This window comes from Hakea prostrata, chromosome 8 (assembly GCF_041222555.1).
Source record: "Hakea prostrata isolate BN-2017 chromosome 8, UWA_Hpros_2, whole genome shotgun sequence".
NCBI classification, from domain to species: Eukaryota; Viridiplantae; Streptophyta; class Magnoliopsida; order Proteales; family Proteaceae; genus Hakea; species Hakea prostrata.
The window spans coordinates 38,257,234-38,273,286 of record NC_142607.1 but is presented as its reverse complement, the minus strand read 5'-3'; positions in this window follow the sequence as shown (position 1 = coordinate 38,273,286).

Sequence of the window (16,053 nt, the reverse complement as noted above, 5' to 3'; positions counted from 1 at the left end):
AAAGTCGCAGACAACTCGACTTCATCGACTCTTTTCTCCACTATACCCTTGCCTTCGGATGAAGCATCATCCACTAGGGCATAGACTTGCATCGGTCAGAACAGCACCTTCTTACAAACCCTTCTCTTTTCACCTTGAAATTCAAAGACCGGACTTCCACGAATATGGAACTGAATCTTCTTTGAGGAACAAAGGAACACGGCTTTGTGGGCTGTCAACCAATCAATTCCCAAAATAACATCGAAGTCCTTCATGTCAAGAATCACAAAATTGGCTTCCAAGTTCTTTTCACCAATCAACACAGGACATCTAGATAACCCCTTATCTAGTTTCACAACAGGACCAGTGGGTGTACTAATCAATAAACAACTAGACAACTTCTCGGGGATTAGGTTAGTCTTCTTGATGAATGCGAGATGACATGAACGAATGAGATGCACCCGTATCAAATAAGACAAATGCGAAATAGAAGCGACTAACAATGTACACCTGTAATCACATCATGGCTTGGATCCTGCTCGATCTTGGAAATACTGAAAACTCTACCGAGAGGGAGGAGCGGGAGCACTCTTCACCAGGGGGGCGGGCTGCTTTGGGCGGGCCGCTTCGGACAGAGCACGAGCAAAATGACCAGCTTGCTTGCGGTAGAAGCAAAACGGGATTGCTTTGGATCCAACGGGGGTGGCTGCAACGAGAGGACTTCGAACAAAAGGCCTTGCACTCGCACTTGCACTTGCACTTGCATTTGCTGGTGGTCGGTTTCCGCCATACTTTGTTTAAACCGGCCGGGCTGCTGAAAACCCGTGTTCCGACCTACACTCTTAGCCTCGAAAGGTAGGAGTGGGGTAGGGTGTAGGTCTCACATAACGACGGTCATTGCGATCCACCAAACCAGAATTCCTTGATCGCCAAGGCTTTTGCACACGAGCACTTTCCTTCTCTGTTTCTTCCAACTTCTTCGAGTTCTCGCACCACTTGAGCATAGCTCACAATAGGCTGGACTCGTGAGGTAAGCTTTAATGGCGAGGCGCAGTCCTTTGAAGAACTTCTTTGCTTTGGCGAGGTCTTCCTTCAAAGAATCTGGAGCAAAGAAATGAAGCTCCTCGAACTTCGTTGGTACTCCAACACAGACAAAGTTCCTTGAGTCGAATCATAAACTCCGCTTCCTTTGCATCCTTCACCGCCTCGGGAAAGTAGTTCATACAAAAAGCCTCTTTGAATAACTCCCCAAGTTACAACTCCCGCATGCAAACCTTCCAAAACAGGACGAGTGGAGATCCACCATGCATCGCCTTCTTGTTGCAACTTCTGCTCAACGCAAACAAAATCTTCCGAGCTTCCGAGCATTGCAGATGCCGGAAAGCCTTCTCCAACTCACGAAGCCACTTGTTAGGAAACAAGGGGTCCTTGGTAACTCCAATGGAAAGTGGGTACTTGCATCTTCGAGAAAACTCTCCATCGGCGTAGTATGAGGAGTTCCAGCTAAACCTCCCGCATTCGGAATCGCGGCATGAGGATTCACATTAGCACCAGCCCGGGTCTCATTATGCGAGTCATGAAACCCACCAACATCTGGTTGAACCGAGCTGCTTGTGCTGCTGCATCATATTGCCCATGATATTGGCAATATCTCTCAAACTTCCAACATTCGGGGCACCGGGGATCTCATGAGTACCCCGATCAGCATTTGGTATCTCACCACCTCCATGAGGTACTTCACCACCTCCCTGAGGTACTTCACCACCACCATGACCACTGGATTCACCACGCCCACTTCTCAGAGTAACCATTCTTTAGAAAAATTTCGTTTTCTCTCAAACCGCTTGAAATTTTCGCACGAGATCAAATGCTACATGCTCAAGATGACATTGTAGATGGGTCCATACAATTTGATTTAACCAATTTCAACTTTTCAAAAATCCAATTTTGACCTAAATTGCAAAATCCCCAAATTCCTTCTTGCTGAATTTTTCGCTTTAATCCATGTTTTCGATCGATTTTCATCAAAACAACTTCATAGACATGAAATTCCAAGTATTGTGCACATGCTAGTATGTTCAAATCAAATTTCCCCCAAAATATGAAATTTTCCGAAAAATTACGAAAATACCCTTTTGGCTCAAATCTTGAAATAGCACTAATTGGAATTGTCTCTTGTCTCTTCCACAGACACATCATGCAGAGGGGAGGACGAGGAGGTGGTAGAGGTCGAGGTCGCATCGTAGGTGCTCTCGGGGGCGAGAGGTCGGGTTCCTTTCGAGCCCGGAGAGGAGGTTAGGAGACCGGACCTATTTGACACACCTCGGGCCGAGTTTCGTACGAGGCCTACTTCAGCTATTGTAACATCGAGATGGGGCGTCTACTTCACTTACGCCAGCTCGTAGCCTTTAGAATCCGGCAGAGGTTCGACACTTTACGGTGGACTCACCTCTTCACCGAGGATTTGCCGGTATACCCGGAGCTAGTGAGGTTGTTCTTCAAGCAACCTTACTTACACGAGAGGAGGCTCTGGGGCCGGGGACATCCACTCCGACTTGTTCTCGGGAGCGGGGTCCTTCAGACTCGGATTCGCTTCTCTACCCGGACACCGGCCGAGATCTTGCAGGTCCCTTACTATCCACAAAGGTGTGTGTGGATACCTGCAGGAGCAGATCCGGACAGCCATCCGATGCCGTACGAGCTTCGCGAGATATGCTCTACGCTATGGGATAGCCGCCGATGCTTCACACCGTGGACTAGCGGACGGATGACGGGTTCTGCACGTATTATCGGTCGCATAGTCGGCCGAAACATCATGCCGAAAGCCGGACATCACCATCGGGTCACGGTGATGGAGGCCTTGGTCATTTACCGCATCTACATGGGCTTCGAGATCGATCTTTCCTACATCATTCAGCAGGTCATGCTGGACTTAGTTCTCGCGGCCTAGCATGCGGAACCTTTGCTATGGGAGGCTTCCCGACTTTGATCTTCGGGCATTTCGGGGTGAGTTTCGAGGATACTCCGATGGACACTAGATCACGGGGATACCCCATTGGGACTCGGACCATTCGACGGATGAGACTACATCGGTTAGAGAGATCTCCTGGTCCGGAGGGTGAGGATGATGATGAGTCGGAGGATGAGGATGAGGGATCGAGAGGATGGAGGAGAGGATATCGGTCCCGATAGTGATGATCAGGCCGGAGATGATACGAGATATGCGCGAGGCTGAGCTCGTGCATCACGAGTTTCCTTCATCACATTTCGAGGCGGGTGGCCCTTCACATGCGGTTCCGGAGACTTCAGATCTTGGTGCACGGATGAGATCGATGACTTCCATGCTAGAGAGGATGGAGGTCGGGAGAGAGCAGATGTACGAGAGGATGGAGTCTCGACAGGACAGGATAGAGCATCGGGTGACTCAGCTAGCGAGGAGTTCGAGCATATAGAGATCGAGTAGATCACCTAGATAGACCGTACCTTAGGATTTTCCATTTATGCTTTTCAGATGTAATCATTGTAAAACCTTTGAAATTAATGAAGTTCATTTTGTTTCTCTTTATTTATTGTATGTTATGCACTTTTCTTTTCCTTGCATTAGTGTCATTTGTTCAAGTATAATTATGGTATGTTATTCGTAAATGTTCTGTTATGCCTCAAAGTTCAAGTTTCTAATTCAGTGTTCTATTATTCACTTCTAAGAGTAGAAGAGTCACTTCAGATCAATGACTCAGGAATGTTCAGTTGTTGCCTTTTGTGGTTAGGATCTCCTCAAACCTTGGGCTCGATACCAATCATCACGCCCTCCCAGCCGGTACCCTATCCGGCATACCCGAGAGTGTGATCCACAGGCCCGAAGATCGGGTATCGAGTGATCAACCTCCCACATAAGCAATAACATAATCATGAACAACCATAACAAGAGTGCGGAAGATAAATCATAGATCCAATAATGAAAGAATGAATCATAAACGAAACGGAATACTAAATATATAATCAGAGTGTCAACAGATAAGTAAAGTGAAGCAAAAATCCCACTTTACATCCAGCGGAAAAGTAGCTCGAAAGAATAAACTAGATAAAAGCTAATCCCGAAGAGCAAGTACATTGGGTAACTAAATTATTCTCCACTTTGTAGACGACATCCTTGTAGGTGTAGATCTCATAAATAGCACAAGGACGCTTCCACTCAATGGTCGGACTAAGCATCGTACGGAGCATAACCACCCGTGGAATCTTCGAGTAATTGTGGTAACCGCAATCACCTTCCCGGAGATATGCCTCTTCGCCTTGCGCTTCCTCATAGGGACCGTCATAGTATTCAAGACTGCAGGATAGTCTAACAACATTGTACAATAAAGGAATGAGTTTCAAAGAAACTCAGTAAGGCAGTTAAAATCCATAATAACATACATGGCAGAATTCCAGAACAAACATAATGCAATATGATATGAGACAACCAATGAATGAATGATTCTAACTCTATGTATGCTGGTCTCTATTGGCAGACATGCTTTAAGTCATAACACCGTACTTCTTTAGGAAAGTCCACTCACATCCTCAACCATTTAAGATATCTTGGATTCTCTCACGGATCATTTCACCGGTCTTGAGCAGCCGATTGGTAATGGGTCCTTCATCCCTCGGACAAACCTTGGCAGGGGGTTAAGTCAACACACTCTCTCACAACCATTTGGTATAAGTACCGGCGCATGTCAGGGTAATACCTAGCCAAAATGCAAGTCTTCTACTTGGTTACATCAAGTCAGATCCAGATACTTCCATTCCTCGTCCCTGACGATCCTTTCCGGTATCCTTCACACTAGAGTCCTCATAGTCCCTGACTACGGACTCACCAACCCTATTGATCATCCACATATGGTAAACGGGAAGCTCTCACGTCCTCTCACGGGTTGGTTACCGGTCTTAAGCGCCCGTGAGCCCAAGTCTAACCATATGCAACCCTACCAATAAATGGCCCCCACAATGTGATTCCCGTCCTCTCACGGGTTGGTTACCGGTCTTGAGCGCCCATGAATCCCCATTGCTACCACGGGTCGTTCGGTCTCAATACCCCTCCGATTAGGGTCCGACATAACAGGACATCCTAGCCAAACACTACTAGACAATCCTAGATATGTCATCCAACAGTTTAGGAAGGTGTCCAGAGGGCATCTCCGGAAACATCCCATAATATTCCCGTAGTAGTCCAAGGACAGAAATGTCAAAAGGACACCTCTCCTTCCCAAACCATACGTAAGCATACACATGCATCAATTCATATCATCACATATATGGTAACTCCATATATGGAAAGAAATCAATATTTACAAACATTTGTATAACATTGGTAAGTAAGTCATACATGAATCAATTCAATATGAATAAGTAATGCTACTGTAATCAAAGTTATGCAACAGTAGTATATCATTGTAAGAATCTAATTTAGGAAACATATTAATGATATTCAAATATAGAAACTAGATTCATGCTATCTATGTAATTAAGGAAATAACCATCCTTACCTTTTATAACTCGCAAAGAATCCTAAGAAATCAAGTAAGATCTTGGCAAACTTGAGAAGAAGGTCCTAAACAAGTATATACAACATATTAGGAAAGATTCCTAACAGAAAATATAGCAAAACATCCGAAGATGACCAATTCCGGAGTTGCTTGTACTCATTGGTCGAGTGGATTGGTCGAGTGGTCCAACGACCAATCAGTCGACCAATGCAGACGGTAGCTTAGAAAATCAGAGTTTTGAGATATGAAACCCGAATTTGGTGGTTCAAAAGGGTACTAATCAAGGGGTAGACTACATCAGTAGTATTCTAACATATAGGGGACCTCAAAACACTAATCAAATCAAGGTATCAAGATCCCAATTAGGAAACAAAAAGTTACCATAAATAAATCAAACATGGATCTTGATGAATTTTGAAATAGAAAACAAGGACAAGAACAATAGGAAGATGGATCATTGCTTTTGGTAATGAAAACATGAAAACATGCATAGGTCTTCATGGTATAAGGCTTAGAAGCATGAATCTAAATAAGGAAATAAAACCTACCATATATGTACTATCATGCATCATGAAGAACACATAGTAAGGTAGAAGAGAACAACTAGAATTCTATGGATTATGGATCATAGAAAGAAAACACAACCATTAACCACTAACATGATCAATGAAAGAAGATCCAAAGAGATCAGAATTCAGATTAGGAAATTAACAGAGATTAAATCATGGTTTGATCATGAATCCTTCAAAAGCTTGCAATGATCATGGTTAAGATCATTGTTCTAGCCTTTAATCCTTAGGATGATCATGAGAACATGTTCAGAGATGTTTGCAACAGAGGATGCAGCATCTCTTCTACTGTCTCAACTCAAAAAGGAAAGAAAAACAAAGATGTAGGAGAAGAAGAGAGAGTAGACATACCTTTTGATGCAAAAAGAAGAGTTCCGACGAAGATCCGCCAAAAAAACTCCAAGGATGCAAGAGAGATGACTTGCAGAGGTCTTTGGTTCGTTCCAGAGGGTTTGGAGGCAGCAAATACGAAGTGGACTCGAGGTTAGGCTTAAATAGAGCAAGAATCAACCTAATTGCCAAAGACAGCACCCATTGGTCGAGTGGATTGGTCGATCGGCCCAGCCGACCAATCAATCGACCAATGCAGATGAAGAAGGCCAAAACAGGGAATTGAAGGCCCAGATCAAATCCAAACCTAAAGGGGTTTTGTACACAAGTCAAGTGACTTACCTAGTAGGTAGAAATGCCTTCAAACCAAGATAGAGATCACTCCAAGTCCATCAACTAATTAGATCTTCATCAGGATTCTGTTTCCATAAATAACACCTCATCATCAACCTTCATGGATTCAAAGCCAGACACCAAGCCCCCCCCCCCCCCCCCCCCCCCGCACCCCCCCCCCCTCCCCCCCCTCCCCCCCCCCCCCACACACCAACAACACCCCCCCCCCAGGGTCAGGCCGGGGCCCCCCATTTTCCCCGGGGGGAATAAAGTTAAGTGATGAGTTTTATCATTAATACTTTGATATTCAAGGCAAGATTTCGGTAGGAGACGGGGAAATATAAAGGCCAACATGAGAAAGAAATTTCTATTCGTTAAATAGAGGGTAAATCTGTACAAAAAGATAACTCCCTAAGCCTTTTCTTCATTGTTGCCCGAGGGACCCTGGTCGGGAGGACTTTTCTCAGGATCATGAGAAGAGCCTTCCTCAAGAATGGCATCGGCTGAGTCCTCTACAGCAGCAACTTGAGACTCGGCTTGTGATTTCTCCTCTGGAAGTGCCGGCTCGCCAGCCAGGTATGCCTCATATTGAGGGTCAGCTGGAAAAGGATCATCTTCTTCCTGAGCCCAGTCCGGGAGATCCATACCAAGTTTCCTGAAGACCTCTTTGTGGCACACCTTACGAAAAGGAGCAGTGTCGAAGGCAGGGATTGATCCGAGGATTCGCTCCCAAACGTCGTTCTGCCCCAAGCGATAAGCTTGAAGGTTGTAGATACCTAGCAGCTCGGAGAAAGGTACGTTGTTCAGGTATTTCCGAACACACTCCTTCCGAAGCTCTGGCTTTATATGCTCGGGCTTGCTAGGGATCGCCAACTTCAGATGTTCTTCGAGCTCCCTACTTTTGAATTCAAGCCTGTCACCAAACAACGTGGCAGCTGCTTTTTGCTTCCTGGCCTCGCGCTCGGCAGCAGCGGCACGAATCTTCGACGCTTCGAGGGCCTCCTTGAGGGAGATAACTTCTTCCTCATGCTTTTTCTGCAGCTCCACGACAACTGCAGTCAGCTGGTCTGTTTCTGAATTAGTTTTCTCCAAATTCTCTTCACAGGTTTGCAGCAAGGAGCTGGTGCGACCAACCCGGCTCAATGCTTCCATGTGTTGATAAAAGCTCAAAACAACATTCCTGGGAAGGCGGAAAATATCAGAAGAAGTCATAAGGAATTATGAAAAAATAACTAAGCAAGAAGACCGGTACCTTGTAGATTGACTAACAAGGGAGGTGTCATCCAGGGCTTCAAATTCCCCGGTGATCGAAGGAGCAAGACCGAGGGAGCTCCATTCTCGCAGCTTTCTCGGGATCCCGAGTCACCCCGTCGGTCAGCCTTCAGGGTCCACTGGGGGGTGAAGACCTCCTCACCATCCGTTGAAGCTTTGGATTTTTTATTGGAGGGAGCATCAATTGTGTCATGCCTCCTCTTGGTTCGGGCGGAGGAAGAGACATTAGACCTCTCCACCATCGGTTTCTTCCCTTTACCCGAAGCATCAGCCACGGGCCTGATATTCCTGATACCCCTATAAGAGGGGTCGGGAGAGGGAATAGAAGCCTCTTGATCTACGGTCAAGGCTCTGGGCGATCGTTGCTTGGCTGTCACAACGGCCCTAGCGGCCTTCACCCGCAGGCTTTCAGGGTTCATTCTTGGAGGCACTGCAAAGAAGAAGGACAAGAGTCAAAATTAAAAACATATTACTTCAGTCAAATTAAAGGATGGTGGTTAGAAGCTCACAATGAGCCAAGCCCCAATACTGAAGGATGGAGTTATACTCCACTTCAAGTCCATGTATCTCTTGATACCACGGAATGGATTTGATCTTCCTGATGGCCGCCTCGTCTTCTCTGGATAAGGGAAGGCCTAGGTTATTCTTGGAAGAAGAAGTACACCTCCTCCAGGTGGTTGGGAAGTTAAGATCTGATGGAGGCGCTCGACAGAAAAAGTATCGTTCGCGCCATCTTTAGTGGTTAGAAGGGCAAGTTCCTTTGACAAGGATGCTGCCCCTCCAATCAAGTTCAGCCTTATTGCGTTTGGACAGAAAAACCCATCCGGGAGGATGGGAGATAGAAAGAACATGAAAATGTACAAAGAGAGAAAGAGATGGCGTAATGCCAAGTTCAAAACACAAACCCAAGAAGCCGATGATAAGACGCCAGCTATTGGGGAGGAGCATTCCGGGACAAATGTTCCAATAATTCAGAACTGCGGAGAACAAAGGATTAAAAAAGGGAAAGCGAACCCCGCTTTCCAGTGCATCTATATACAGAGAAAATTCACCCGAAAGGGATGAATCAACCCTCTCATCAGGGTTGGGAGCCCTAACCTGATATGAGGAAGGAAAATCAAAATCTTGGACAGCTGAAAGAAGGGTTTCCTCATCGTAAATGGAGGGAACAGAGCCAGGTCCACCATCGGACCCGGAAGTTTGAGGCTGCCTTGAAGACTCGACAATCTTGGAAGATCCAGACTCGAGAAGGACAGGAGAAGTTTCGGTTTTTCTTTCAAAACCTCTTTGAGAAACTTCAGCGAACTCGCGCGAGAGGACAGTTAGGGTTTTGTTATCACTATCCGACTATTCGGGAGCAGGAGAAGCAAAAGCCTCACTGCTATTACCAACACTGGGTACCAGAGAAGCCCTATCGTCCGCCATTACTTGTTTCAGTAAACTACAAAAAGAAAAAGACCAGTAAACTTACCGATTCAATGGAGGCGGAAGCTTGAGAGCAGGAAGGCGCGAAGCAGACAACAAAGGTTCAAATTCCAGACAGGAAGAATGAAACCTACGAAGACAACGAACAGCTTTTAAAAATCCCGCACGAGTGTTCGGGAATCTGAACGATCGAGATTGATTCAAAATCAGCGATCAAGATTGAAAGACGTTTTGAAAGTTTGGACTCACGAATCCGAAATAGGCGTTCGGAAACCGTCGCTTGGATGACGTGAGCCACGACAGATCAACTGCAAGGAGATATGTGGCCTTACACTCACAACGCTTGAGGAAAAGTGACCACTGCATTAAATGTGATATGACATTTAATGAAGCATGCAGAGATTATCACCTGACGACGAACCCAGTTAAAAACCAAGCCCTCGGGATCGACCGAACGCTTGGTCTGGGGGGCTCGTGATATGGAGAGATTATGATCAGACCGGGTTCATACCTGGTCCGACCCTAGACCCCGGTCGAGACGGAGAGATCCGACTCGCTCCCGAGCGAACCGGATCCGGAAGATGGCTTGCTGAAGAAGAAAGCTTATTCGGCTGCAAGCGCTCCCTAATCCTACTTATGGATTAGGGTAATCACCCTAATAATGGCAGACTCGAATTGACGGCTGCGGATAATCATTATCAAAGGGATAATCATCACATAACCTAAAGGTTATCTCAGGAGTCCTCTACTAGTCCAAACTAGTAGAAGTCCATTGCTCAACGGATCTAACTGTTAATATCCAACGACTACCCGAAGAAGGCTCAAGTGCATCCAACGAAGGAGATTCGAAGGTACACTCTATATAAACCTCACTACCATACAAGATGAGGGGATCGAAAAAGAATACTATCTGAGACTCAGGTTCAGATACATACTGATAGACCTAAACTATCAGCGATCTGCTATCTAGATCACCTTTCCCGGTTCTTCATTCCTTAAGCTCGCGCTTCTAGCAGAGCCGTTTGTGATTAAGTTCATCAACTGACTTAGCCTTCGGAGGTGGACTCCCGACCCCAGCGGTCGGGCCACATCTGACGCTTTCGTTTTGCAGGACATCACGAGGAGATCTAAGGGCTGAGCAGATTTTGGACGCATCAGAGCTTCTTATAACAATTATAATAATGGTAATGCTCGGTTTAGAGCTAATGAGTAGAATGTGAATGGTGGTTCTTTGCCCTCTGTTTCTGCAAGTTCTTTGCCTTCTCCCTTGTTTATGAATGAACAAAGGATTATTTGTCAACTATGTCAAGCTAAAGGTCATCACTGTGCTCACTGCCCGCAATGGTTTAATCATGCATATATTGGTAAGCTTGCTTGTTCTTCAATTTTATGTTTGCTTGAAGCTTCTTTGGATTCTTGACTCTAGGTCTACTAGCCACATTATTTCAGATCTTGCTCACCTTGCTATTCAAGAACCCTATACTGGTTCTCAAAACATGGTTGTAGGTAATGGAAGTTCTTTGTTTATTTCTCACATTGGTATGATGAATGTTAAGGCCTCTGGTTGTTCTTTTCAGTTATCTAAGGTTCTGTTTGTTCCCAATATTAGACGTAATTTGTTGAGTGTATCAAGATTCTCAAGAGAAAATGATGTTTATTTTTGTTTCTCTTTGGATATGTTCTACATCAAGGATCAGCAGGCTCACAAGGTTTTGATTCAAGGGAAGAGTTTTAATGGGTTGTTTGTTGTTAGATTTGAAGTGAACAAGTTTGCAACATCACCTAGAGATTCTTCATCAGTTGTGGTATCTTCACCACCACAGTTTATTGTGTTTTTAGTTTTTGCTATTCAGTGGCATCATAGATTGGGACACCCTGGCTCTAATAGAACACTTGCAGTTCTCAAACATATGGGTGTTCATGGCTTTGGTAGACTTCCTTCTTGTAATGCTTGTAAGTGCTCAATGAGTCACAAACTTCCATTTTCTGCTTCTGATTCAGTCAGTAGAAGACCTCTTGATATAGTACACAATGACTTGTGGGGTCCTTGCCCCTGTGTTTCTTTTGATGGATTTAGATACTATGTTGTTTTCATTAATCAATATACCAAATATAAGTGGATCTATCCTATGAAAAATAAATTTGACTTGCTAGCAGTTTTTACAAGGTTTAAGGCACTTGTGGAGAACCATTTTGGTGTTAAGATTAGTACATTACAAATTGATGGTGGTTCCGAATACCAATTGCTATTTAGTCTTCTTGCTATTAATGGTGTCTCTCATCGAGTTTCATGCCATTATACACCTCCCCAAAATGGGATTGCTGAGAGAAAGCATAGACATGTGCTAGAGTCAAATTTGGCCATGATATTTCAAGATGGTCTTCCTCAACTTTTTTGGACAGCAGCAGTTCAAATTGCTGTATATTTGCTTATCAAATACCTTTAGCAGTTTTGTCCAACAAGTCTCCCTTAGAAGCTTCATTTGGGGTCAAACTACAATATGAATTATTAAGAGTTTTTGGATTTCTATGTTACCCTTGGTTGTGGCCCTATTCTCAGTCTAAGTTGCATCCAAGGTCAAGACCATGTGTGTTTTTGGGCTATCCGACAGCATATAAAAGATATTATTGTTATGAACCTGGTACTAGTAAGATGTTCAAGTCACAGCATGTGGTTTTTGTGGCGGATCAGTTTCCATATTCAATCTTGAAGAATTATGCTTCTACTTGTTCTCCTAAAGAGTGGCTTTCTGTGTCTTCTTCACTTGATTTGAGTTTCGAAAATAATGTTTCTGGGCTAGGAGATGATGCAATTTTTAAAGGAGGCCTGCGAAGTCCAGCCCTATCCTAACCCTGACCTTGACCTGGAAACCCGGTTGTTTGTAGGTCCGAAGACCTGGAGTAAAGGAAGTAGCCAACTATGAGCCATCTCAGTAGAAGACATGGTGTTTGACCCAGAACCCATGGAGATTGATGATGGAGTTCCATACTTGGAAGTCTGTGCATATCTGGAAAGAAAGCTGCAGCTTGGCAAAGGTGAGTCTTGTTGATGGACTTGAAGTATAGTTAGATATGATTCGAAGGCATTTTTCTATACTAGATAAGTCATATGTTGTGTTGGGAGAAGCCCATGAGGTTTGGACTTGAGTTGGGCCTCCAATTCCTTGTTTGGGCCTTGTTGACCAGCATGGTCGATTGATTGGTCGACTGGGCCAGTCGACCAACTGTGTGTCAAATCCGAGAAAAGTCCAATTTTAGGGTTTTTCACTTTCTATTTAAACAAACTTCGTGTTTCTTAGTATCCTCTGCCTCCAAAACACTAAGAGAACGTGGGAAGACTCATTCGAAGCTCTCTTCGGTGATCTCGAAGGATCTTCGCAAGATCTAAAGCCTCTAATCTCCGATCTGCCAATCCAAGGTTAGTAAACTCTTCGGTGTTGTGAGTTATCCTTCTATGATAGAGTTCTTAGTTGAGATTGGGAAGAAGATGCTGCATCCTTGCAACCATCTCTTCCATGATCTCATTCTTTTCTTAAGGGTTTATGATCAACATAAGGATCTCAACCCTAATCCTTGTAAGACCCTTTTGAAACCCTAATTTTACCCTTTTAATTTACTTTCTTAACATGATTGAATCCAATTCTCATGACGTACTTGTGTTTGATTTTGATTGTCTTCTTCTTGGATGAGATCTGATCATCCCTAGTCTTTTCCGTGATTTCATAGTATATTTTTCATCAAATTCTAGGGTTTTCACCCAATTGGGGAAACCATGATTTCAATTGGAAGGTATTGTTTTTAATCATTATTAAGGCCTAATCTATACTCCTTTAGTGTTAGAATATTGTTCTAAAGGTTTCCTCCAAGTTCCGTGAAGTTCTGATCCTTGTAGATTGAGTTTCGGATCAAAATTCTCGTATTTGCTTTGTACTGATTTAGTTGGTCGACTAGGTCAGTAGACCAACCAATCGACCAATCAAGTCAAAAGCTCTGTTTTTCACTTAGTCTGATTCGTTTGCTCTCCAATCTTTTAGGCTTCTTTCCTAATGTTGTATCTATGATTGTTTAGGGTTTATTTGCTAGGTTTGCAACCTCTCTCTTTGATCTTTGGATAATCATCGACGATAATTAAGGTAAGGACAGTTATCTCCATAATGACATAGATTGTGTGCATGTTAGTTCCTGATTTCGGAAACTCTTAGATATGCTACTGATATTGTACTTTCTACTTATGATGTACTGCTGTAAGTACAGTAGCACCTTACTTATGTTGTCTTTTTAATTATTCAAGTATACATGCATGCTTACTCATGTATGTTGTTAATGAAGTGATCATGTTTTTGCACATTTTCTTATATGATGAGATGTCGGTTATGTATATGTGAATGATCTGAGAATGTGATTGATTAGGTATGATTTGGGATTGGGAGATGTCCTTTTGACACTTCTGTCCTTGGACATTGGAGGGAATAGTATGGGATGTTCTCTGAAGATGCCCATCAACGCTTTCCTGGATTATTGGATGTCATACCTAGGGCTGTCTAGCAATGTTTGGCTAGGATGTCCCCGTTATATCAGACCCGATTCCGAAGGGTATTGAGACCGAACGACCCGTGGCAGCAATGGGGATTCATGGGCGCTCAAGACCGGTAACCAACCCGTGAGAGGACAGGAATCACATTGTGGGGGCCAATTATTGGTAGGCTTGCATATAGTAGACTTGGGCTCATGGGCACTCAAGACCGGTAACCAACCCGTGAGGGGACATGAGAGCTTCCCGTCTATTATATGTGGATGATCAATAGGGTTGATGAGTCCGTAGTCAGGGACTATGCTGACTCTAGTGTGAAGGATACCGAAAAGGATCGCCAGAGGAGAGGAATGGACGTATCTGGAACTGAGTTGATATGACTAAGTAAATGACTTGCATTGGGCTAGGTTTAACCGACATGCTATCACATCCACCCAGCCGGTACCCCATTTGGAATACCCGGGAATGTGATCCACAGTCCAAGGATCAAGATTCGTAGGTCCATGCCTCCCACATACACAATGACATAATCACGAACAAAGATAATCAAAGTAAGAACAATTAATACTAAGTATCATGAATAAGATAAGATTAAATAAATCAGAGTGCGGAAGTCAGATAACAGTAAAGTGTGAACATAATCATAAAGGTGAGAGAAGGTATGATAACCACTCTCTCAGAGCAGCGGAAAAGAAGTGTGATAACGTTAATTACATGTCCAAGTATCTGAAAGATAAATCCAACAAGTTAATTAATTACAGGTTCAAGTACTTCAAAAATACACCAGGGGAATGGAGCACTAAGCTAGGGTTTCCTCTACTCTAATAATAGTCTCCTCAATGGTACGGATGAAGTAAACCCAGCTTTGCCGCTCCCTCACAACCTTGGGGCTAACCCTGGTGCGGATAGTAATCCTCCTCGGCACCAACACTCGGATCTTCACAGATGCCATTACCCGAAGGGTAGTATGTGGAATCATAGTCTGTCTCGAAGGGGGTGCCATCATAGTCTTCGGTACCTGTAGGATAATCTAAAAACATTTGTACAAAAGGAATGAGTTCGAAGAACTCAGCAAGGTAGTTATTCCATAATTAGAAATCATACACATACAGAACATACATAATGCAATATGATATGGAACATATGATGCAGTATGATTCTAACTCTATGAATGCTAGTCTCTAAGGTAGACATGCTTTAAGTCATAGCACTATACTTCTTTGGGTGGTCAGTCACTCCCCCTCAATCATACAAGATATCTTGGGTCTGCCAGGGAAGTTCGATAAAGTCATCTCAAAAACCATGGTAAGGGAATAGGTCACCACTCTCTCACATCACCATTTGGTATAAGTACTGGCGCATGTCACAGTAAAGCCTAGCCCAATGCAAGTCATCTACTCAGTCGGTCAAGTCAGATCCAGATACGTCCATTCCTCGCCCCCGGCGATCCTTTCCGGTATCCTTCACACTAGAGTCAGCGAAATCCCGGATTTCGGACTCATCAACCCTATTGGTCATCCACAAATAGTAAACGGGAAGCTCTCACGTCCTCTCATGGATTGGTTACCGGTCTTGAGCGCCCGTGAGCCCAAGTCTAGCCATTTGCAACCCTACCAATAAATGGCCCCTTTCGGGTATCCGTAGCATGGTTTATGTCCTCTACCGGATTGGTTACCTGCCTAGAGCGCCCATCCAACCATACACTACCACAGGTTGTTCGGTCTCAATGCCCTTCCGATTTGGGTCTGACACGACAAGGATAAACCTAGCCAACCAACTAGACAGTCCTATGTATGTCATCCAATAACCCGGGAAAGTGTCTATAGGCACCATCGGAGAACATCCCATACTATTCCCTCCGATGCCTAAGGACATAAGTGTCAATAGAACACTCCCCAATCCCAAGTCATACATAAGCAATCACATATTCAAGTTCGTCATCTTTCATGCATCCAATGCATCTTATCATAACATTTAAATCATGATATTGAAATGAATCATCATAGACATAGTAAACAAGAATAGTAAGGTAACATGACAAAAGTATGAAGATGTCAATACTACTGTTCTAACACATATATAACAG